We start from the raw sequence: 26,981 nt of genomic DNA on the forward strand, positions 1-26,981 counted from the left end.
ATACCTACTTAACAGGGTGTTGCTACTAAGGGTCTGTTGAGACAGTTCCTTCAGCACATACAAAAAGATACGTGCGGTAGCCCCTGTATGACAGGCCAAGACTAGCATGATTCTAGGCTCTTGGTCGTATTCCCTTAAAGGAATCTATTCCTGATTCCAAGCCTTGAGCTCTACCCCGGGCCCAGGAGTCTGGCCCTAACAGGTAAGTATTTTGGGGTATGTAGCCTAGGCCTTTGGCCGTAGGGAATAACGTCACTGACAGCCGTCTAACGTCCCAGGGGCAACTCCCATAGTAATATGGTAGAGTTGGTACTTAGTGCTCGCCATGGTTCTGGCATGCACTCCCCTCAGCATGGTGGCGTGGGTATACCGTTCCCCATAGCGACCCCTAGAGGACGCAGTTCGACATTCCCATGAAAGGGAACGTCTCAGGTTACTTATGTAACCATGGTTCCCTTTCATGGGAACTTCGAACTGCGTCCTCTAGGGACGAGGCGTTCCCCATAGCGACCCCTAGAGGACGCAGTGTCTCGTTCCCTACTCAGGGAACCATGGTTACATAAGTAACCTGAGACGTTTGTGTTCAACAGAAGAAATAAACTTTTAACGATACAGATTTAACGATGATGATAAAAATAGAACAAATAACTTGTAATAGAAAACTCACATGCGAGACAGCGTGTTACAAACGAACAATACCAGACAAAAGAAAGGTGAACACAGAGCAACTTAATTACTGGGCAAATGAGGGAAATAATGACCAACACCTGTGCAGATCAAATGAATAACCACAGGAAACTACTGAAAACAAATTAAAAGACCATGATAATGAGAATAACAACAGAAAGACTAAAAGCCCATGACAGTGAGCAAATGATGACAGGATTTTTTTATTTTTGGGTGAACCATCCCTTTAACAAGCTACATGTAAGAAATAAAAGATCAATGTATCACTTTATCACTAGACTTTTTTGAAATCTTAAAAAGTATGAAGTTTACCAAACACAGAAAGTACACCTAGGTTACTTAGGACACTTAGGTTAATGGTTTAGAACAAATACTGCTTGAGGAATATCATTACTGCGCTGGAACACAAATACTGTAAAAAGAGTTTCTGTTGTCTCTCAGACAGAGGGTAAAAGTGCAGAGTGTGAAACTCTAACCGCGGTTGTTACAGGACACACTGCTGCCAAGAGAAAAAGGCTCATTTCACCACAGAATGACGCCGAGTACACCACACACAACAGACTGAACAAGAGCAAAGGCAACTGACACCGCTTCCTCAGAAAGATATGAATTTCCCAGAAAACAAATCTACAAAGATCAAACTTTAAATTACAAGATCTACTGAGCTTCTACTTAAAACCCTTGCCAAATCAAACAAACAAACAATATGGTTACCAGAAGTGTGCAGCTTTTCACTGGAGAACCTGCAGCCTATATATTTACAAATATGTGCAACAACTAGCAAACCATTATTCTGGAAAATATCTACAGTTCTTTGTCAAAATGCTATATTTACTCTCATGCAAATATAAATACCTGCCACCACTGGCAAAGTTATTTAGCAAACCATAGTGAATAGTTGAGACAAAACAGTGGCAACAATGCGCAATCAATCAATTACAGCTGTCTTTTTAAGGAAGACTATGGCCCAATCCCAATTCTACCCCTTAGCCCTTCCCCTTTTTCCTCCGTTTCGCGCGTTCACGTGAAGGGGTAGGGGTGTCTCAATTCTCTTTTGGTTGGAGGGGTAGATTATTCATAATCAATTTTGTGAACGAAGGAAGTAAATTAAAGTGGAAAGACTTTTAGATTGCAAAACAAATCATTAGTGACATTGACTGAGGTGTTGCAGATGTTTCTAAGAGGTGAGGCACTTTATATTGAAGATTGTTATAATAATGGAAATGATTAAGAAAGTCATTTGTCAATTTAATCGACATTGTATACACGCTCATTTAAGTCCAACACACACAACCATGGCGGGAGACAGAAGCTGAAGAAGATGTTTTGCTTCTTCCTATAATGGAGATTAGGCCTCTGTTTATTGCAGAGAGACAGAGAGAAATGGAGCGTAGCGATAGTTCTGGCAGGCCATGTTAGTCGAGCTCGCATCAGCTGACACTCAGCTGATCCACGTCTACCTATAGGATCACGACACCAATCATAATTCCCTTCATAAGGTCCCTTCAGTCATTATTCAGCAGCTATCGCTTCCCTCAGGAACTAATCACCCACCTCCATCCCCAGCTCCTCCTCTCGTCCAGTCAGGACTTGGCAGTGAATATATCATTGAGTCAGACCACTGAATCATGTTGTTAAAATAATCACGTAGAACATTAATGGTATCTGCTACATTTATCATTGATGTTGGTTCTGTTCTGTTACCCTAGGGGGGGTATTCTGCTCTCCCTGCTCCTATCCGTGGATAGGCTTCGTGGATGGGCAGGGAGTGCTGTTACCCTAGGGGGGGCATTCTGCTCTCCCTGCTCCTATCCGTGGATAGGCTTCGTGGATGGGCAGGGAGTGTTTGCCCAGAACAGAACCATTCCCCCAACCTAAAATGTATGCTAATCGTAAGTTATATTGACGATAGTTGTCCTGACAGAACTAATTTATCCTCAGTAGAAATCTGTTAAATGCTAGTCTGTTATTCCAGAAGCAGTTAACAGGAAATGACACTTTATCAGATATGACGTTCTTTGAAGCAGCATATCACCACACTTGCTTCACGCTGTGCTTCCTCATACCTCTGAACATATGCAACCACATACATGAATGTCCCACACCGAATGAGCAGCACGATAAGTCACATGGCCCTGGCATTTCCCTGACTGCTCAACCTCTATTCATGAGCTGTAATGAGGGAATACATCTTCAGAGCTCGATAACTTAACTTCAGATTTGGCTCACCCTTCGTACTGCACTGTATGTAGTTCTGCATATTTTTGCAACTTTGAAGCCCCCTACTGCTAAGTAAGTGTAATTCACATAAATATATCTATAAATCTATAAAATCCATAAATATGTGTCGTAGTTACAGCGGATACTAGATGTTCCTTTTGCCTTTGTTTCTGCCGTAAAGCAATTCGCCCTTTCCACAGATTGCTTTATGGCTCATCAAACTTACATGCTCTCAGAACAGATGTTTGGGGTGCAGTGTTGGAAAAAACAGAAGCCATTCGTCATACTATTAGTCAGTGTGCCATTCGGAATTATTCTGAAACTAATATTTCAAGGTAAAAGCCCTTACATACAGTTGCTTTAACCAGCTGCAACGTCACAGCAACGCTTCATATTTTCTGAGCAAACTGCCTTTCTATGCAAATGGATGCAGTGCATTTTCAAACGGTGGCGATATTTGCTTATATTGATATTCGCATTGTGCTCTTACCAGCACAAAAAGGCTGGTGTGAACAGAACTTCATTTAATAAGGATATACATCTTCCAGTGATCATTGTAGCAGTAATATAGGCCCAGCAAAGCATGTCAGATTGTAGTGATTTGCTGTTTGCTGCAAAATGCTGGCCTGCAATCTGGGGTTTTGTGCTGTGCAATCTGCAGCCATTAGTACTAATATTGTTTAATCATTTAAATATCACATTTACTTGATTTGCTAAATTAGCTTTGGTGAATAGTATGCTTGGACAATGCAGAAAACATGCAAAATAAATGATCATATCAGTGGCACAATTCATTTTTAGGGATTTCCCACTGAGTCTTTATTATCAACATGTTGCATATATGCATTCTGCTTTGCATTCAGCAAGTTTCCTCCAACTTTGTATTTGAACGCCTACAGACACGCACCATCCTATAGGTTATTTTGCACGTGTATTGAGGTCAGTCTCTCATGCAGTGTTTCACTGACCCTTTTATTTAACACAATGTGAAAAGATTTAAATTTTAAGACTACAGAACATTCATCAACCCTACTCTCGTAATACTACATTTATGTTCCTTCAGCACTTCAGAGGCATTTCTGTAATGTGTGCACATGATTGCATGCATGTTTATGTGCGTCTTGACCGGGGTTGGAAATTAATGGGGGCTTGAGGCGAAAATACCTCCAAAATGAACAAAAATGTACCCCCAGTTCAAGATAAGGTGGCAAAAATGTATCTACTACACCAGAATAATGATAATAAGAAAAAAACTTGTTTTTTGGGCCCTAATTCAGGCTTATTAATTGAATAGCCAATTCATCAATTTGGATTTTTCCAACCATCAAAGCAACACTCGTAAGCTTAGTCATGAATTGTTTTCTGCCCAGACCATCTGTAGGTCTATGGAAAGAGTTAACTATGGTAAGAGCTAACAACTGACTTTGATCAATAAGCATTTAGAGCTCAATCTGAGATCTGACTCAGTGGCTCTGTTCATGTTAACATGTCTTTAATGAACTTTCATCAGTACGGCTTCAGAAATCCTATCATTACCAGCCTCAGCATCCATGTCACTGAATGAATATTGAGACAAAAAATAACTTGAGCTGAACTTTGTTCAATCGCTGATACAAAGCTCACAGGTCAGTGAGATTGAACACGTGCCACGCAGACCCACAGCAACACTGCCAGATACACATAATTGAGACATGAATCAAATTCAAGTAACCCCTTCCAAGGGCCCTCGATGATCTGTGTGTGTGTGTGTGTGTGTGCTTGGTCTGCAGTTCAGAGAACTCATTGTCATGACTTTAAACCCCAAAACAGAAACGTTTTATGACAGCTTTTCTTGGAAGAGCCACAGGGCCAAACTATGACTTATTCACTAAAACAGATGCAAACAAAGACAAACACACACAGGTGAACAACAGACCTGTGAGTTCAGCGTCAAGGAATAACATCAACTCAGACACAGTGAAAAAAAACGCTAATTTGCTTTTCATTCATTCATTCACTTTGCTTTTCATTTGATTTTTAGTCTTTAAAAAATGTGGCAAAATTCAGCTAGATAGGTTCACCATCTTGAGTCAGTGCTGTTTGTTATTCCCATATTAGAGCAACGGAGAAACAATGTGGAAACACAGAGGCATGTCCCCCAAACAAGTCACAATGAGAAATTTATAATTGTGGGGTGTTGTAATAAAAAAGATGATGTTTTAATTATGTAGTGCCTTTCCCAAGCTCAAAGTTGATTTACAATAAGTAATTAAAGGGATACTCCACCTAAAAGTGTTTCATCATTCACTCAATTACCCTCACGCCGTCCCAGATGTATGACTTTCTTACTTTAAATGAAAACAAACAAAGATTTGCAGAAATATATTCCCTCTTTGTAAGTCCATATAATGCAAGTGTACTGGACCTCCATAGCTGATGCTTCAAAACCCTCACACAACCGTAATCTATACAAGTTGATGAATCAATGTCCTAAGGTCAAATGATTGGTGTAAGACAAATACTAATATATTATGCTCTTGAGTTAAAATAAGCAAGCTAACATGCACTATTGTCATCTATATCTGTCATTCCATGGACATGGTCAGGATGATCTGCTGAAGTTCAAACTGAGCATCAGAATGGGGAAGGAGTTGATTTAAGTGACTTTGAAGTGACAGGCTGGTCTGAGTATTTCAGAAACTGCTTATCTGCTGGAATTTTTTTTTTTTCCACACACAACCACCGTAGGTTTACAGAGAATGATCAGAAAAAGAGCAAATACAAAGTGAGCGGCAGTTCAAAATGAAACGAAAATGCCTTGTTGATGCCTGAGGTCAAAAGAGAATGGCCAGACTGGCTCAAGCTGATAAGAATACAGTAGGTATGCAGAAGAGCACTGACTTCAGATGAATTGGAAGAAAAGTAATTTTTTGTGTGGTTGATGTAGTAAAAGCTCACTGGAAAACATGGAACTTTCTACAAAATTTTTTTGCAAAACTCCAAAAAAAAAAAAAAAAAAGTACCATTAATCCACTGCAATTTCCAGCTGAAGTGAACACTTGTAGAAGTAAAACACCAATAACTTTTATTTTACAGTGGCAGATTATCGAATAATTACTGTAAGTCTTATTTCCATCTAGTTCCTTGCACAATTCTATGCTATGACCTCTAAACAATAGTGCATGATTTCTAGACTAATACATTTTCACATTTACATCACATAGCCTGGAATCCAAGCAGGATACCAACAGTTCGCCGTGGAGAATCTATGTGACACCAGAATGAAGAACACTTTTATTTTACAGCTGAAGAACAGATTCCAGGCTCTAGCAGATACTGAGAACCTCAAGCAGCCAGACATAGGGGAACTTAACATTAAGTGGGAGCAGGTCAAAGCATACTCTGAAACCAGTGAAGCATGCCATAAGAAAGCTGAATAAATAATGAAGAAAATGGCAAGACCATTTTCTTCATTATTTGCTTGTACTATTGTCCATGTGCCTTCATGGACAATATTACAAGCCAAGCAGAAGCAGCAGTTAACAAAGGGGAACAAGGCAAGGTGTATAATGGCGCTTTTCCACTGCATGGTACGGCATGGCAGGACTCGCTTTTGGGGGGTGTACGATACCTGGTACCTGGTACTTTTTTCAGTACCACCTCGACTGAGGTTCCAAGTGAGCCACACCGTTACCAAAATGTGAGGTGTAAACCCTGCTGATCACTGATTGGCCGGAGAGAATCGTCACTATCTGCGTCATTGAACTTGCGACTCGAGACACTAGAGCCGCTAGATTAAATCATCACAGCCAGCGAGGACCGAACACAACTTTTTTTTTTAACGAACGCAACAGTTTCGAACGAGCGCACTTTTTTAAATCAACAAAATAATGGCTGTTTCTTGGTCTGTTGAGTAAGTACAGACATTCCTCTCGTTGACAGCCGAGGAGCTGATCCAGCAAGAGCTTGATGGGACGATGCGGAACGAAAAAAGTTAAAAACATCCACATGTCGAGAATGAAGAACACCATTCCATCGATTTGCTCCATTGTTGTGTGTTTGTTTGTGTCATGTTTACAATGATGTCATGGCAGTAGAGGCGGTGCAACTTTAACGACATGTCTATAATCCCGCCCACTCTAAAGCTGTACTAAACTGCAGTGGAAACGCAAACCGAGCTGAGCCGTACCATGCAGTGGAAAAGCGCCATAAGATCACCAAGATTGTCTGTGGAAAGTATAGAGGAACAACTGATTTTCCAATCACAGACAAGCAGGGGTGACTTCTTACATCAAAAGCAGAACAAGAAGCTCAATGGCCAGAGCACTTTAGTGAAATCTTATATAAACCACCACCAGGGATCCAAGATGTCTGCCGAGAGCAGAGATGATTTGTTAGGCTCCACACCTGCTCTTTTGTACCAGCGTTTCTTGCGAATTCTGGTTGGATTGGTCTACATTCAACAGTTTTATTTCTTTTATAGGAAAGAAATCAACATTTATTCATGGAAAACTCAGGATTACCAGCTTTAAACCACAACATGAGAGTAACAATATGTGACTGCACATGGCTGATCTGTTTGTTGGACTCTACATCTGCTCTTCGACTTTCTGTACAAGCTTTGTTTACAAATTCAACGCCTGAGGTCTGAAGGGTGTCTGGGCACTGGTGGACACACATGGTGCTGAAGCGGTGAGGCCTTCTACAGGCCTTGCACAGGACAGTGGCTCCTTAGTGGAATTTAAACAGAATTCAATCATTGCTGGAACAGCAGAAGTGGAAATCAGTGATCTTTTGTTTGTATCTGATCAGGAGACCATGGGAAATGCCTCGCAAAAACTAGCCCCCAACTCTGCTCTTCACATTGAAAAAGCACATATAAACAACATGTCTAAAGTGGAACAATTTGGTAAAAAGTCACCAAAACCACATATTGGTAAAGGATTTTTTTTGGGTATGCAAGTGCGCAAGCAAAGAGAATTTAAATACTTTCAAACAGTGAATCATGCAAAAGTGATCTGGGACATAATGTCAAAATCTGGCATATGTGGCACTAAAAAAAAATCTATAACTACAAACATATATTTATCTTTAAAGGTTTAAGGAATAAAGTGGTTAGTGAGCTGAGAAAAGTAAAGTCATCTTATTTCAAGCAGTTGTTTGCTGACTCACAGGGCAATAGCTTATTTAGAAACGTATGAATAAATTAACTAATCAGAAATTCAGCCAAAGTAAGGACTTAACAAAACTGAATATAAATGGAAAGGTCAGTACTGATACTTTGGAAATTGCAAATGAATTTAATACCTTTTTTATTAAATCAGTAGAAGAACTTGCAGCAAATTTCAATTCTGTTTATCACATGATGTAGTAAGAAATGCATTTTCATCTTTTTATATTTCATAGGTTGATCAAGATAAAACCTGTAAAATTATTAAATTACTAATAGCTCATTTGGTAAATGTATATATTAAAACTGGTGAGTTTCCACAAAATTTTAAAACAGCTGTGGTGACCCCAGTTTTTAAGTCTGGAGAGACTGATGAGGTGTGTAATTAAAGACCCATTGTAGGGTATCAGAGCGAATCAGACGATTTAAGATTTGATCAGATTGGTGTTGAACAACCCAAAGAGCCGAATTCCACAAACAGGCCCAAGACAACAGGATGTTCGTAAATCAGATCCTGGCGCCACGAGTCTGAAGTGAGCTTAACAAACTAGCAGCTTCAAACAGCTTTCAACATTAACACAAAAGAACACATTGATCATTTCAACTCAGAAAGGAGATTGTCAATTTTGGGGCAAGTAATCAAGATTGATCATATTCATGAATCATATTCATGTTTAGTATGTGTGTGTTTGAATCTTCTTGCTTGAAACGTTTCTTCCAATCAATTCTTTGTCAAATGTATCATATTCTTGTTATAGAAATCATGTCCAAAATTATACTCTGCAAGAGCAGGAAAATTCGGACCATGTGACTGATGAGATGACATGTTGATTTATGTATTGGGAGGAGAAACATACAACACCCTGAGCTAAGACATTGTCTAATTGGTCAAGACAAGTTTTGGGATGTGTCCAAAAGCCCAGTTTAAATACTCAGGACACTATCAAATTATGCTTCTAGCTTTTAGTCATCGCTTTTAGTCATGCTTTTAGCTTTTGTTTTTAGTCATAGCTTTTAGCTATGTTTTTAGTCATCGCTTTTAGCCATGCTTTTTGCCACTGCTTTGAATTCGTAGAGCGCCGTTCCACCGTGCTTTGGTCTGCACGCCCGCTGCTACTTAGCCACGATGAGAAGAAAAACCATCTAGTCTCGTTACTTCTATTCCTTTACTTTAGTTTCTTTTCTTTCCGCTGAGAGTTTCGTGTTCTGTGGTTAAGTTTTGCCACAACAACGTGTCTCCGAGGTCACCTCGAGTCTGTGACTGCCTCAAAACTTCAACCAGCCCACAACTACGCATCTTCAGCCAACGCCCAACCATTGGCTTCCCAAGACATCCCTTCAACGATTACTGAACTTCCAGCCAATCAACAACCTCGGGAAACCCCCCTTTTCTGCAACAACGACAAGGGAACCCCTTTACACAGGCAATGCAAGTACCTCCAGATTCTAGCTGAACTGGTGCATTTAATATAAATTATAAACCTTGAGGAACTCAATTCGAGGGTTAATTAAGTGATTGATGGTTGTTCAGATCTATGCAATTGCACATATTGCTCTAAACTTGGGATTTCACATTTTCATTCTCTTAAACTCATTATTTCCTCACTTTCTCTCTTTCTGCAACTTGTGTGAATGCGTGTGTTTGTGTTAGATTAGTTTATATGTCTTAGATTTATCCAATAAAGCCTTATTTAAAGAGAAGTATCTTGTGTTTTGTGCTTACAAGTTAATATCTTAAACTGTCGATCTTGTTACTGTGCTAATAAAAAGGGGTCATCTTTTAAACTCTAAAAAAATCTGGATTTCGGCCAAAGTACTTTTAGACTTTAAAAAGGATTTTAAATTTTGATAATGTTAATCATGAAGTATTCATAAATAACTTGAAACAAATAAACTTTTCTCAACAAGCTCTAAACTGGTTCAAATCATACCTGGGTTGTAGACAGTCAAAATTAGTGGTGTGAAGTCATCACTTTAAAAATGCAGATTAGGTGTACCACAAGGTTCAATATCGGGTCCTTTGCCTTTTTGATTATATGTAAATAATATACCTGAAAGTTGCAATGAGGTTGGTTGTCAAATGTATGCAGATGACACAATTATTTATAATAATAATTTACAATTATAATAATTATTATCATCTGACTGCAGGATAACTGTTTAACTTTAAATTACAACAAAACCGATTCAATGTGTTTTTCACTAAAGAACAAAGGGATGTATTTAAAATCAAAATTGACCAAAAGGAAATCAAGGAAGTGAATTTATATATTTAGGTGTCATTGTAGACTCTAAGCTTAAATTTGATGCTCATATTAAGAAAATGTGTAAGACTATTAAGACAAATTTGAACTGTTTTTGTATGACAAGACCATGTATATCTCTTAAAGCAGCTCAAATGTTTATGCATACTATGATATTTTCACATATGACCTATTGTGTGATAATTTGGGGTCAGGCTTCCCAATCAGTTAAGCATGTAATGTCATTATACAAACAAACTTTAATAGTAATGGATCAGAAACCAATGAAATGGCATCAATGTCAAATTCTTCAAAAGTATTATTTTGTTAAGTTTTGATAATTTTTTTTAGTTTTAATTTATAAAAATTTAAGTGTATATATGGCCTTGCCCCTGATGTAATCTGTCAGTTGCTACAAAAAAAAAGTAGTGATGAGGCAAAGACCAGAGGGGCAGTAAGTGGGAATTGTAGAGTTCGGAGATGCAGAACTACTGTGGGTCATCATCCTTTTCAGTGAAAGGTTCACATCTATGGAACACCATGCCTGTAGATTTAAAGTTGTAATCAGAACTCACAGTTTTCTCTACAAAGCTGAAACAATGGCTGAAATCTCTACCGCGATGTGAACATTGAGTACCTTAGGCTTATTCAGGCTGGTTAAGTTTACATTTTCTTTCTGTACGCAGGATAATTTACATTTTATGTTTGTGACTTTGTATAAAGTTACATATGTGCTTAGGTATGTTAATATGCCATTGTTTGATTGTTTAGGTAACATATACTCACATATTTATCTGTCTATACACATGTGTACTTATACTTGTTTAGTTCCTTGATGATTGTGTTTGTTTTTTATTTGAATGTTTTGATTTCATGTAAAAGCCTAACCAAGGACGAGGGCTGTAAACTAGCTTTATGCTATATGCCCTATGTACACGTCATCTATTGTCTGTGTGTAACAATGCCTAGTGTATTGTACCTGTTAAATAAACAAACAATTAAAATAAAAAACCAACAGCAGAGGCTAATATTCAAGAAGCAGAGATTGATCTAGATGTTAATGTTGCCCCACGAGAAAGGAGAAATCATCTCAGCCATCAGATTCGTCAAGAGGTTGTATTGACCATATATTCACCTTGCAAAATTGCCCTCGGGACAAATCCTCAGTGAATACCTCGAAGACTGGACAAGTGCTTGGCATAGATCCGTATGGCCAGCTATGGATGTGTCAAGCCAGGACCAGCTAAGACCACAAAACAGTTTCAAGCAAGAGGGGCGATCATATGCTTGTGGCCATTGATATAAATGTTTTGACCTGCTGGACGGACTACAACTCTTCCTTTCCCACCTAATACCAGAATAACGAATCTCGATCTTCAAGCAGATGGAGCTGGATGCAAAAAATTTTGAATAACATCAATCCATAAGTTTCGTTTCCTTGCTGCTTTCAATTTGGCTTGCTTAGTTGAGGTTTAAAAGACTATTAATAATCAATAAAGTTATTGATTGACTGCACTGACACTACTGGATGAGAACAAAACTTGAATTGAATTGAGCTGAATAATGACACTATTGTATTCTGTAGAACTGCTTCATAGCTGAATCCAATTTGTTTCACAATTGGCAAATTGTGCGTCATCACCACTTAGCCTGAACTGAATCATCACTGAAATAACTTGAGCTGAATAATGAATTTATTGTCTTGTTAGAGCTGCTTTACCTTTATTTTCTTTATATAGTGCTTTATACAATACTGATTGTGTCAAAGCAGCTTTACAGTGCCAAACAGGAAAATAGTTTGTCAATAATGCAATTCAAAGTCAATTTTTCAGTTGAAGTCAGTTCATTGATGATTCAGTGATGCCATCATCCAGTTCAGCTTTCTTCCAATAGTGTCTGTGCAATCAAGCCAACATTATTGCCAAAACTTAAGCATCCCCAACTAAGCAAGGCAAAGGCAACAATGGCAAGGAACCTAAACTCCATCGGTGACAGAAATGGAGAAAAAAAACCTTGGGAGAACCAGGTTCAGTCCAGGGCCAGTTCTCCTCTGGCCAGACGAAACCAGCATGGTGTGGTTTAATTCCAGGCTGCAACACAAGTCAGATTGAGCAGAGGATGCTTTACAGCAGTCTCATATTTGATTACATTTTCATCATTTATTCTGCTATTTTCCTGTTTATTACTGTGAAGTTGCTTTGAAACTTGATCTTTATTGTATAACACGCTATATAAATAAAGGCGACTTCACTTGACACTAAATACCTCAAACCCCTCACCAATTAAAGCTGAAAGAGTGGCAAAAACGTGTGGCGGTCCAATACAGTAATAACACTACAATGAGACTGTATCAAAGTTGTGGCCTTTCCACCTTACTTTATGGCTCTGAATGTTGAAGAATGACAGAGAACAACTGTACCAAACTGCCAACTTTCCATACAAGGAACCTCCGGGAAATCCAGCAAATATTCTGTCCGGAATCCATCTCTAACCAACAACTACTCACGCAGTGCAAGCAAGAAAGTATGGACACTATTACCAAGAGACGGCGATGGATATGGATTTGGCACATCATCCAAACAGAACAAGAACAGGCACCAGAGGGAAAATGAACGTGAGGAAGACAAAAGACAACCTGCCGTTGAACAGAACTAAAGACCCTAAACCACAGCAGGGATACCACTCAAAAGTTGCTAAAAAGAAACAGGAGTGGTGAATCCAGGAGCTCAAAGACTTAATAGAGGTAGAACCAAGCTAAAGTTGTACGGTTGCTTTAGCAAATGCATTTTTATTGCGTGTTTGCTTTCGTTAACAAGGTTTAGGGTATGATTTAGTGTAGGTGGCACTTTTCAAACATGATAAAGCATTAACCTTTTAGCTTCACTTAATGGACATTTCATTTCTGAACTGCCACGAAATCATAAACAATATATACAATATACATTAAACATTGCCACATTTGCTTTTATCTGTTTCAGGAAAAACAAACAAAACAAAAAAAACACTCACTGTACAGTACAATTCACTATGAAAGCGCTGCGATATGTGCAAGAAGAGACATATCATTTTTCAGAAATGTTGCCTCAGGCATGTTTTTCCATGGATCCTGGCTTGTAATTGCACACTTTCTCCTTTTGAGACAAAACATACAGTATTGGAACAACTTGAGAGCAAATTATCTTTTTGCCCTTAACTATTAGTTTAAGTGTCATAGAGGACAGAATGTGTAGCATATAATCATGCCCTGTGCAGTGCTGTGAAGTACGACAGTCTGCTGTACTCACTGCTGACCCTTCTGCTTGTGTTTTCACACAGGACAGACATGTCTCGCTGGTCAGAGTGCAGTGTGCTGCCTCAGATTTAGTCAATAATGACGCCATCTGTTCCCTGTGAGGCTGTGCGTGTGTGTGTGTGAGAGCTGTAATGTGGGAAAGGCCATCTGAGGAGAGCGCAGCCATGCAGAAAAACTCATGTGTGAACACAAACACACACGCTCATGCTATGAAGAGCTGCACTCTGCCCTCATTGTCCTAAAATGACCAATCATCACACTGCAACACAAGCAGGGGATTATGGAGCACAATACAGAAAATATAAAAAAGAGATTTTGATGTAAATTGTCATATCATAAAAAATTATTTGGTAGCACCAATGGACAGTCATGAAATCAGACCGTAACATAGGGCTGGGCGATATAGCAAAAAAATGTATCAACGATATAATGTTTCATATCATTCGGTATCGATAATTATTGACATTTTTTATGACCTTTTTTAAAACAAAGAGCAATTGAAATTTTTTTTTTAATTTAACCACCGTATTTTTAAATGAACCCAATTTATTTAGACAAACAACAAATATTTTTTTGTTTTAACAGTCAAATGAGCAAAACAATGTAGCACATTTAAATTGTCAACGCAAGGAAATAAGTCTATAAAAAACGTGCATTATGTCTACATTAACTAATATAAATCAAATATAATTTTGTAAATTGCATAAACAATTATGAACAAAACAGCATCATTTATTTATGCATTGCTTAATCCAAAGAGCCGAAGCGCAGCTCACACAGATTGCATTTAAAAACATGTGAGACGCAGTGAAAAGGAATAAACCTCCACAAATTGGTGACGTGTTTTCTAAAAGTTTAAACTGTTTTAACTTTGCATGGCTAACATCTCTTGTGTGACGCGAGTGCAGCAGTCATATTTGTCCGTCTAAAAAATGCGCTGAATATGCGTTCTGTGTGAATGGCTTGGTTTCGGTTTTAACCTAATCAAGAACTTATCTGTATTGAGCTTCTATATTTCTATAATATTTTGAATGCATAACGCAGCAACTGCGCGTCTCGTGGGCTAGAAAACATTAAACTACAACGTCACTTACATCATCACCGCATCTCATGCGCCACTGATGACGCTCCCTGACGCACACCTAATATTTGATTGTACTATTTTTGCATTCAAATGCAAATGTTTATTTTAAATTCGACTAATATTCATTCTTTATTCACAATCTCCTCATCACAGGCAGGCACAGCACTCATTGGTAGCACCAATGGACAGTCATGAAATCAGACCGTAACATAGGGCTGGGCGATATAGCAAAAAAATGTATCAACGATATAATGTTTCATATCATTCGGTATCGATAATTATTGACATTTTTTATGACCTTTTTTAAAACAAAGAGCAATTGAAATTTTTTTTTTAATTTAACCACCGTATTTTTAAATGAACCCAATTTATTTAGACAAACAACAAATATTTTTTTGTTTTAACAGTCAAATGAGCAAAACAATGTAGCACATTTAAATTGTCAACGCAAGGAAATAAGTCTATAAAAAACGTGCATTATGTCTACATTAACTAATATAAATCAAATATAATTTTGTAAATTGCATAAACAATTATGAACAAAACAGCATCATTTATTTATGCATTGCTTAATCCAAAGAGCCGAAGCGCAGCTCACACAGATTGCATTTAAAAACATGTGAGACGCAGTGAAAAGGAATAAACCTCCACAAATTGGTGACGTGTTTTCTAAAAGTTTAAACTGTTTTAACTTTGCATGGCTAACATCTCTTGTGTGACGCGAGTGCAGCAGTCATATTTGTCCGTCTAAAAAATGCGCTGAATATGCGTTCTGTGTGAATGGCTTGGTTTCGGTTTTAACCTAATCAAGAACTTATCTGTATTGAGCTTCTATATTTCTATAATATTTTGAATGCATAACGCAGCAACTGCGCGTCTCGTGGGCTAGAAAACATTAAACTACAACGTCACTTACATCATCACCGCATCTCATGCGCCACTGATGACGCTCCCTGACGCACACCTAATATTTGATTGTACTATTTTTGCATTCAAATGCAAATGTTTATTTTAAATTCGACTAATATTCATTTTTTTATTTTACAGTCTCCTCATCACAGGCAGTCACAGCACTCATTTCAACGTGTTCATGTTTTTGTGTGCTGTCTGCGTCACTCATAGCACGTGCTGTGCACTATATCGAACATTTTTTATATCGTTATCGAAGAAGGTGTACCGTCGATAAATATCGATACCGTTTTATCGCCTAGGCCTACCGTGACACCATATTAGTTTGATATATAGCCTACTCTATGGTGCTAAATGATACCATGTTCAAACAGCAACACCAGAGGTTGGTGAAGGAAGATCTTCACAAACTACACAAAATGATGGACCTGTGGCAGTTTTTAACTCATGATGCATGTTTGAAGTGAACCAGACACACATGTAACCAGTGATATGCTGTTGTTAATGAACAACACAGCATTTCTTGTCAAAGGTCAGCTTGAAACAGGTTGCCAACCAAAGGAAAATTACACTGTAAAAATATTTATCAAAGTAAATAAATCAAAGATGATTGTAACATGTGTTACAAGAAAATACTATTTCAGTTTGTCTACTTCAAAATTTCATGTACAATTTAATGTGTTATTTGCCATTTCTTTGTAATTATGTGTGATATTTACTAGCAATGAAATGAAGCAATGAGCAATGAGTGAAAACTGTTTCAAAGAAAATCCTACTCCATTTTTTTTCTCAGTGTACCCACCACTGCAAATAAATACTGCATTTGGCTGGTGATGGCTGTTAATTTCTCACCATAAACATATTTCATTGTACTTCAAATTTCTTCAAAGAATACCTTGATATTGTATATGTGAAAAAAATGGCATTACCATGCTATTATTGTTAGTACCATATTATCTGCTACAAAAACAAAAGGATCTCAGACAGAGCACCTGACTCAACTCTTGAGTAGAAACACAGGTGTATCTGAACAGCTGAGGATCATGGGATGTCTTGAGCTATTAGTTAATTTGGTAGCGAGGATTAAATTATTTTATTAAATATAGACCCACTGACATGGCAACAGCGACGTGAACGAGGACAGCAGATGGTGTTTTCATGAGAAGAATGTGTCTGATAAAAGAATAAACCGCCTGACTTTGTTAGTGTATCCTCTCTGAGCTGATCAAATTACATGTTTTCTAATGTCACTGCAGACAAACGCTGCCTATGTGAAAAAAGAGAGTCTGCCTATTTGAAAACTAAACCCAGTCGTAGGAATATATTACATATAAACAATGCAGTCACAGAAGTGTGTATCCAAAGGAAAACTGCCTTTCTGCAGGATTGTTTTAAAAGAGTGGAATAAGTCCACATCAGTATACACTGAGACCTCCTCTTAGCCCCGATCACAGTTTCATTTCAATGTTTTCTGGATGAGTGGTTGCTACGGCAATATGCAGTTGCTAAGGTGTGCAGAGTGTAAGTCAAAAGTCAAAAGAATCCACACCCAAGTCTGTATGACATTATGTTCTCTACAATATATGGCCAGTGTTTCTGCCTCAATGGATTTTTAACTGGTTTTATTATCCACCAAACAAACAAATAAATAAATAAATAATCACAAACCTGATGACATAAAAAGAAATATCATCTCCCCTCAACAAGCCACATCATTGGAGTCTTCTGAAAAAGCTTTAACTGCAAGTAACTTACTTTAGGTTCATGTAAGACTAAGTGTTGTGCTGCACAGCAGGAACAAACCTATCATGCATGCAAATATCCTCTATAGGCCTACTGCATATTCACTGAGGTCAGGTGCTTTCTCGGTTTAGCATAACAATAAAGTAAAAAACCAGCATATGCTGGTTAGGTATGTTTTGACGCTTGGGATGCTGGTTTAAGCTGGTCCTTTGCTGGTTTATGCTGGTCCTTTGCTGGTTTATGCTGGTCCTTTGCTGGTTTATGCTGGTCCTTTGCTGGTTTATGCTGGTCCTTTGCTGGTTTATGCTGGTCATGTGCTGGCAAAGGACCAGCTTAAACCAGCATCCCAGCGTCAAAACATACCTAACCAGCATATGCTGGTTTTTTCAACAGGGAGATGAAGAAATACCTCAGTCCAGCTGTTGTTAAATTGTCTGCAAGTCAAGCTGTTGTCATTTGCCGTTATCACAAGTCTTAAATGTAAAGTTTAGGATGCGTAAATCATTGACTGGACTGGTGATGTTTAATTAGTGTATCTCTGATGGCACGATATGACTGTGTCAGTGTCTATTTTACATGGATAAACTACAACAGGTAAATATGTCAGCTGTGTCAATGCTAGGGTTGGATTGACAATATTGATTTCTCATTTTTAATCTTCATTTTGATGAACCAAGGTCTTTTAGTGTGTGCTGTTTTCAGTTAATGTGTGACCAAAACTTCACAAAATATGTAGTGAGCCTACATCTAATAATCGCAATAAGCTTTGTGCTTTGTTTACTTTCATATGAGACAAATTCTCAGTTTTCAAATTCATTCAATTTTATTAAGTAATTCAAACAATAAAAGTTGTTTTGATGTACATGAACCGATCATCATCTTCCTCTTCTAGTTATAGCATGAAATGAACATGAATGAACATCAGAAGGTATACGGAAAAAAATAGTACAACTTACTGAATTGCATTATATTTCATGCAATCGCTCAGTCAGTGTTTCAATTGTGGAAAGACATTAATTTAACCAAAACTTTTAACAAATATGTCACAAAATGTTGCATTTACCTCAGGAAAGTCATTCAATATCCATAGTTCTTTAGTCAGCTAGAAAAAAAAGAGGAATATTTAGCTAAATACAGGAACTATATTACATATTGATTATATTTTTAATTAGCCTGTTAGTGATGTCTTAATTGTGTAATGTATGTTTGAAAAACAAGTTTTATTACAGCCATTGTTTAAATGTTAATATATCAACAATGACTTGGAGTAGAAATATAATTATATAATTAAAAGTTTATATTAAAACTGCCTTATGTGCAAATTAAATGTTTATATACAAATCAGTTTTATGTGAGTGTTGATTATTCGATAAATTTGATTAATTATTAATTATTAAATAAACTTTAATTATTATTATTATAATTTTTTTTTTTTTTTGCTAAATGAAAACTTTCATTTCGGTTTCTATAAATCTGTTAAATCTGTTCTTACCAGAAAGACATTGGAAGGTTTAGTCCTGCCAGGGCCGAGGTGGATGAATCCCTCCCAACATGAAAACCTAGAATAAAATGTTGAGAGCGATTAGAATATGTTTAACCAATTTGTCCAGACACACAACAAATCAGCAACAAATTGTTAGTGAAGAAGGATAACGCCAAATATTATTTCATAACAACTGCAAAGCATCCATTTACTACTGTATGCACAATTTGCTCCTTAAATGTATTTTTTCTGTACCTCTGGGGTGTCCGACATCGCCAGCGATATTACAGATATAATGGATAGCTCTCTCTAAGTGTTATACACCTCTTTGGTTCAGACAAACATGCAATCCCACCCTAATCTTTGTAAGGCATTTGCGAACATCACACAAATGAACGAGGGAATCTCCGCATTCCACCTGGAAACTAACATCTCTTCTCAACCATCTGAGAGCCGTAAAGCTGAATCACGGTCAGCCAGGCGCCAATTGTCTCAAATGAGTTCCTGTCCAGCTCTGCTTATCTGTACAAGAAACACCAGGAGAGAGTGATTTACCAAACCACCTCCAGGGTCGACAAGCATTAGGACAGCAATAGGGGACGCATCATTTTACTACTTTCCAGAAAAGCGTGCGTTTCTCCTGTCACAGACAAAGACAATTCATAAGACGATCATTTAAAATCATTTAAAGTATCGGAGCAATATACTCCCAAATAATATGCTTTCTGTTTGATGTGTTATTGAAACCATGATATCTTAATCTTTGCATTATAACTTGTCCTTTTAGCTATTACGATTATTGTGTATGCAAAATACCTGTTATTTGAGCTTGAATGGAAGCTTATTTTATGTGAGAAACTTTGGTATGAAGGAGAAGTGAGAAGTATGTACAATACTCGAAGTAGGAAACTTTATAAAAGTATTAACCAAATCTTCGCAAAGAGTTTTCTTCACATAATAAATTGGAGCCTCTTGTTAATGTATGCACGCTCCACCCTGCAAGAAGGCGATTGGTACACCAACTTGAGGAACCTGATATATTGGACCACACAAACAAATGTTAGGAAAGTACCGCAGAGCCAGTGTTTACACTCTTCCGAAAGTTAACCTACGAATGGCTTACTTATAGTTGAGTCTACACATTAAACTGGGATGGGTGAAAGTTAAACACACATACCCACACTTCACCCTAAAGATACTTTCACAGACACTGCCAAAAACAAAAGTGTAATATTATAATGTTCTATTATGCAACTTCCAGTTTACGGTTAGCAGTAAGCACGAGCCCCGTCTGTGTTTGTATCGCAGGATATATGTCCATGGCAGAGCGCAGGGTTTCAGGAAACCAGCCCCGTCTCTCCCCCGAGGAGCATTACCATCTGCTTAACCTCTGCTGATCACCAGATGGAACAATCCTGACTGCTTCCCCACAACATCAGAGGAGGATGTCTTTCAGGAGCCTTTCCAAAACGTCTCAGTCAGTTCTAGTCAAACCACTCAAGTGACCTGGCCTCAAGTCACGTTCAAGTGGGAGAAATAGTTTAGAAGGTCTTTGAGGAGATGGCTTGGGTTTGAGGAATTTATAAACTAGGAACTCATTGTGTCATGCTTATAAAGGAAGTCAACCCACTAAAATAAATAATTTTTACAGTGAAAATCTTGCTGTGAGCCAAGCTCTGAAATATCATTCAAATCTGCATATAGATTGAGAAAAATAGAGTGCCAAGGCCTGATGCCACAAGCTACTGGTTCTTGCATGTGTTGTAACCAAATGTAATGCACTGGTTTTCTCATACAGAATGAAAGATGTGATTCGAGAGCTGCAACAGAGGGGAATATTTTAGTAAATAATAAATTATATATTTTTTCTGTTCCTTGATGTTTAAGATTATTTTGAGGATTCAATGAACTCACCACATGAAATGTTTGCGTGCCTAATTTTAGAGAATTACAGTTCTGCTCATAAGTTTACATACCCCTCGCAGAATATGCAAAACGCTAACAACTCTCACTAAATAATATGGATAGTAAAAATGTATTGTTACTTTTAATTTAGTACTTTCCTGAATAATCTCTCTCTCTCTCTCTTTTGGCTTGCTCCCTTTCTTGTCAGGCGTCACCACAGCGGCATGAATCACAAGCCAATTTGGCACATTTTACGCCGGATACTTTCCAGAATAAACTATTTCATATAAAATATATTTAAATATACTCTACAAGACAAAATAATAACTGAATTTATAAAAATGACCCCGTTCAAAAGTTTAAACGCCCTTGAGTCTTAATGCAGCACTGCGTGTCGTTATCCGGATGATCCACGACTGTTTTCATGTTTTGTTATATTTGTTTGAGAGTCCCTCGTTTGCCATGAATAGTTCAACTTCCTGCTGTTCTTCAGAAAACTCCTCCAGCAACTGCATATTCTTTGGTTTTTCAGATTCTTCTGCATATCTGACCACTTTCCAACATGTGCACATTTTTCTTATTTTGTTTAAATATCTTTTTCTTTTTTTTTTCATTTAATACTGCTCTTCAGAAGCAACATAAAATGTTTCCCAGAAGACAAAATAAGTACAATTTACCCTGATCATCCATTTCAAAAAGTCCGGCTCTCAATGCATCACATTGCGTCAGTAAATGCTTTAACCTTTTGTAATAATTGTGCAGAACAGCAGGCAGTTTAATTGTTTAACTGAGGGACTCATGAACAACTAGTACAGAACATAAAAAGAGTCATGGATCATCCAGGTTATGTCACACAGCATTATGAGTCATGGGTGTGTAAACTTTTGAATGGGTTCATTTTTATAAATTCAGTTATTTTATCTTGTGGAGTGTATGTAAACATCTGTTATGTGAAATAGCTTATTCAAGACAGCACTAAATCAAAATAACATGCATTTTTTATGACCCCTCTTATTTTGTTAAAATTAACATTTTGCATATTTGCATATTCATAGACTTAGAGGAGAACTCTAAGTACTAAATGACTGAATTAAAATTACAGTAAAAAAGTTCATTGTGAAGTAGCAAGACTGCTTTAAGAATAGGCAACATTTCACACATAATAATTAAAGTGGCGAGAGAGAGAAAGAGAGAGAGAGAGAGAAAGGAAAGCACAAAAGCAGTAGAAAGTAAGTAAGAGCAGCTATTTGTTTATGTGATGTGTTTACCCTAAAGACTCCTAATCACATGTAATGGCTTGACAAATGGGCTGTTTTCTACCATGTTTGCGAATGGAGAGATGAAGGGAACAAAGCACACATGCATCATTTTCAGAATGTGGAAACGCATGCTGCCTAATGCAAGCATATTAAGATAGTGTTGAAAGAATAATCCACCAAACTCAGACTGAAAGTTTAAACTCAGCTTGGGTAACGCCTTTCCAACCTTCTACACAAATATATTCACCAAGCAAAAGAAATATTAAAGCTAAAACAGATGTCAGCTAGTACAAATGCATCTGATGCCATAGTAATTCATGGTTCGAGGTGTAGTTTCAAGCCTGGCTTGCAACAATTCCCCCATCTCTTTCACATGCAGTAAGTAAATACTTCAAGCTCAATATTAAGAGATACTGGCACTTTTAGATCTAGATCTGTGTCTTGGCTCTGTAGTTTCCATGGCGATGCAGTTATATATGAATTGTACATATATTAATTGAACGAATTATACACACACACACAACTCTCAAAGCTTTTAACAGAGGCAGTGTTACATAGCTTTCACAAATAGATGAGAATAGATTAGATCAGGGGTGTCAAACTCAAGTCCTGGAGGGCCGGAGCCCTGCAGAGTTTTGTTCCAACCCTGCTCCAACACACATAAAATGTAGTTTTCAAATAAACCTGAAGAACTTTATTAGTTGGATCAGGTGTGTTTAATTAGGGTTGAATCTAAGCGCTGCAGGGCTCCGGCCCTCCAGAAAAACACAGATGGTGCATTATTCAGAACGAGGTATTTGTAAATATATAAAAATAAGTTCAGTGACCATATCAGTGCAATGGGCATTTTAACTGTTTAACTGAGGGACTCATGAACAACAAGTACAAAACATAAAAAGAGTAATGGATCATCCAGGTTATGACACACAGTATTATGTAAACTTTTGAATGGGGTCATTTTTATAAATTCAGTTATTTTATCTAGTGGACTGTATGTAAACATCTGTTATGTGAAATAGCTTATTTAAGACAGCACTAAATCAAAATAACATGCATTTTTTATGATCCCTCTTATTTTGTTAAATAAGAGGGATTAACAATTGTAAAATTAACAATTTGCATATTCATACACTTAGAGGAGAACTGTAAGTACTAAATGACTGAATTAAATTTACAGTAAAAAAGTTAATTGTGAAGTAGCAAGACTGCTTTAAGAATAGGCAATATGGACACCCAGGAATTTGAAACTAGTCACACGCTTGCATAGGGGTGTGTGTGTGGTCTTTCCTAGTCCGCCGGGGGTCCACAATCAGTTTCTTGATCTTCTGGGTGTTGAGTGCGAGATTATTGTCGGCACACCACTGCCAGGTGCTGAATCTCCTCCCTGTAGAGAGTTTCATTGTCGCCGCTGATCAGGCCTACAACTGTGGTGTCGTCTGCAAACTTGATTATGGAGTTAGAGCCATGTAAAGGTATGCAGTCGTGAGTGAAGAGGGAGTAGAGAATTGGGCTCAGAACATAGCCCTGTGGTACGCCAGTATTCATGGTGAGGATGGAGGAGTTGTGAGTGTTAATCCTAACAGACTGTGGTCTGTTCATGAGAAAGTCCAAGGTACAGTAGCAGAGAGAGGAGCTGATGCCAAGGTCAGTGAGTTTGGAGATCAGCTAAGATGGAATCACAGTATTAAAAGCAGAACTGAACTCAATGAATAGCATTCTGACGTAAGTGTTGCTTTTATCCAGGCGATTCAGGGCAGTGTGGAGAGCTGAGGCGATGGCGTCCTCAGCTGACCTGTTAGGTTTTTTTAGGCAAACTGAAATGGGTCCAGTGACAATGGCCTGGGCCGGAGAGAGGTTGAAAATGTTAGTAAAAGGACATTACTAATTTTGGGGGGAAATAATAAAAATAAAATTGATGGCTGGTAAATTGAACGTCATTCAAATCTTCTAGCTCAAATGCAGACAACACCTAACTTTATTTTTCACTGTAATACATGAGTCTTAAAACTTGAACTTGCCATGTACTTCTCTGGTGTACAGTGTGTGCATCTCTCAGCTGAAACAGTGCATTAGGTTATTTATGTTATGATGAGCTGTATATAAGTACAGACGAGCTGTATATAAATAGAAACATTAATGTTGTTACAGTATAACCTTAAAATGACAATCATTTGACCCAAGGAACTGTGGGTTGCTCTACATTATGAATATAACACATCACTGAAGGCCCAGAAAGAGAAATTTTATTCTCAGAAGTATACAGACTTTTCAAAGAAACTGACAGTAGAAGAGTCGGCCAGTTTGTACATGCTTTACAGTCTCTGAATGTCTGATGTAATCAAAACATTACACAGGCATTACTCACATTTTGCTCTTCTCTTTCACTTTTCATTACTGACCTCAGTGCAGTGTCCGGACCTGCATCATTCTTAACAAATGCTGCCAAATACATCTAAGGCTATATGATCACACTTGGTGCAACTGCAGTTAATTTAAAAAAAAAATTGAAATTCCACACACAGTAGATGCTGTCATCAATAGTCTCAATCAGTATCCAGTAACAAGTACTGTTATACACACTGCAGTAATGAGAATGAACATTTTGAAATTAGGCTAAAAAATTGAGAGGGGTCATGAATGAATAAATTGATATTTTTAACGGTCATGAAAGTAATGTCAATGCAAAAAAATATTTACAATTTCTTTATTTCTTACCACATTTAGTCTATGTTCAAAAGGACTTTTAGTTTGCATTTTGCTTTCATTGTTTCCATTTCCCTTCCTGTGTTTGAGTTTGTTGCCATGGTGTTTGATTGTGTTCCCCTCAGTCTTGTTTAGTTGCTAATTTTCTTTGTGTATTTAAAGCCCTGTGTTTCAGTTCATTCTTTGTTGCTTATTGTTTTAGTGTTACTGGCTGCGCTGTTTCGTTTGTGTTACTCATTTGGCTGATCTCCTTCTTGGATTATCATCTTATTTCAATAAAAGTTGAACTTGGTTCCATGTCTAAACTACATATTTATTCCCACAGTACAACAATATGGTCTAAAAGCAGTAAAACTTTATGTGGTCTTTTAGAAAGACAGGCAGAATAATAGCAAGATAGATCTGAGAACAGCGGTGAAGAAATCTATCAATAAAGGTCATATAACACCACCTGATACAATCCAACATCACAGCCTGAAGTGCACAAACAGCCGAGAAAGTGTACAAAAACTCTGGGCAACGTTCAGTAGCCAAGCAAATGCCAATAACAAGGTTATGGACAGAAACGCTGGTGTATTTCACACAGTGCTGCAGAGTACAATAGAGCCATGACCTTCCCCTACTGCTCATCCACCCACAGTGAACACTTCAACAACACAAACACACAACTGTAGCGTGCTGAGGGACGGATGATGCCTAATGAATGTTCAGAGGTTTTCTGCATTCAAACCTCATGCAACAACAGAGGAAATGTCCATTTCTTCCATCATTCTAACTTGAAAGGTAGTAATTTTAATGTTGATTCCTTTATTTTCTACAGGACGTTTTCATGGCACTTACTAAAAATACTGTGGTCGTACTATGGTGATGTATCAGATAATAATATCATGGTATACTATTTGCACATCAGTGGACAGGACTGCATTATGTTAGTTGCACATGTGAGAGCAACAACAAAACAAAACATTAAGTAATGTGAAAATAACAGTAAAGAGAAGAAAAAACAAGCACAGACAGGTGCATTTATGGTATACTTATGTAATGATATACTTAAGTTATACTTTAGATATTTTATGACTTCACACACAGCTTATCCAATAAGAAAGCCAGAACTATCTGTTTCGTAATATTAGTTCTACTGTTGAGTCTTTTGCTTTTGAACATGAGCCTTATGCTGAATGATGTGAAGCTGGCAAACTTCTTTCGGTTTGTGTCCATCAAGTTGCGAATAAAAGAAAATAATTATACAAGATCAAGTATATTGCATTTTGTGAAGTACTTTATTCACTAGACTGTCCAAAATAGGCATTACAGTATTTAGTGATTACCACATTCATATGCTAAGGCATTTACACAGTAAGGTGCTTCAAATGACACTATGGTCCTTCCTTCATGCAAGTGCAATAATAAAAAAAAAAAGCTTCTCTAAGAAAAGAGAGAGTTTCTCAAGAGAAAAGAGTCAGACATGCTACTCCACAAATGTTTAAAATGATGCATGCGTCCTTGTTGTGTTGACATGCTTGTTTTTCTTTATGCAAACCAGCGAGCCATGACCGTGACCAAAGACAGCGTGTGTTAGGAGGACAATGGAAGCAAATACACTACAAACCATATTCAGACTATTTTGAACTGGCTGAATGAAGATTTAAGTGATGTGAGAACAGATCTGTTATTGCATGCACATATTTTTCAGAGTCAAATCAGATGTTAGCAATGCAGTTGTTGTTTTTACAATACATGTAAGAGGCGTAATTGTTGCAAACATTGGGCTATCATTTAAATAAACACTTGTTGACAAACTATTCTTTTTCTTTCTTTTTTTTAAATGGTAACAAACCACAAGCACTCGAGCTACTTGGGTATTGTCTTGAAGGGTCTGTCTGGGTGGTATTTGGTCTGATTTAATCACAATAGGCATATGGTTGAAATATTGTGTATTAACCAGAGCCTTTTAACCATGGTACTGCATTCAGACACCAAAAACAACTAATGTAAGAGAGATGAAAATGATTTTCAGTGCAAGGCTGCTAAAAAAAGAAACCACTGGGATTAAAAGCAAGGCGATCTGACTGAGAGAGTGAGAGAGAGAGAGAGACAGTGAGATGTATGAGCAGGCAGCAGGGTTCACAGACCAGCCGTCTGTGTTTTCACTGACCTCGTCTAGCCACAGCGCTCAGTGCCTGACATTTTTATCTCTCAGCAAACACAAACTATAAATCTATGAATATGAGTCTTAAAGGGGTCATATGATGTTGCTAAAAAGAACATTATTTTGTGTATTTGGTGTAATGAAATGTGTTTATG

At 37.6% G+C, this 26,981-nt stretch overlaps 1 long non-coding RNA gene across 1 annotated transcript in view; it reads right to left on the reverse strand.

Moving 5' to 3' along the window:
• LOC107655884 (uncharacterized) overlaps window positions 1–26,981 on the reverse strand; it is a 95,503-nt gene that overhangs the window by 4,549 nt on the left and 63,973 nt on the right. Inside the window, exons 2-3 of the long non-coding RNA XR_001630500.1 lie at window positions 18,820–18,886; window positions 18,391–18,429 (exon numbers count right to left, since the gene is read on the reverse strand). This is a non-coding gene — a long non-coding RNA (uncharacterized LOC107655884). The remainder of the gene's footprint in view (window positions 1–18,390; window positions 18,430–18,819; window positions 18,887–26,981) is intronic.

Source organism: Sinocyclocheilus anshuiensis, unplaced genomic scaffold, assembly GCF_001515605.1.
Source record: "Sinocyclocheilus anshuiensis isolate Anshui unplaced genomic scaffold, SAMN03320099.WGS_v1.1 scaffold1309, whole genome shotgun sequence".
NCBI classification, from domain to species: Eukaryota; Metazoa; Chordata; class Actinopteri; order Cypriniformes; family Cyprinidae; genus Sinocyclocheilus; species Sinocyclocheilus anshuiensis.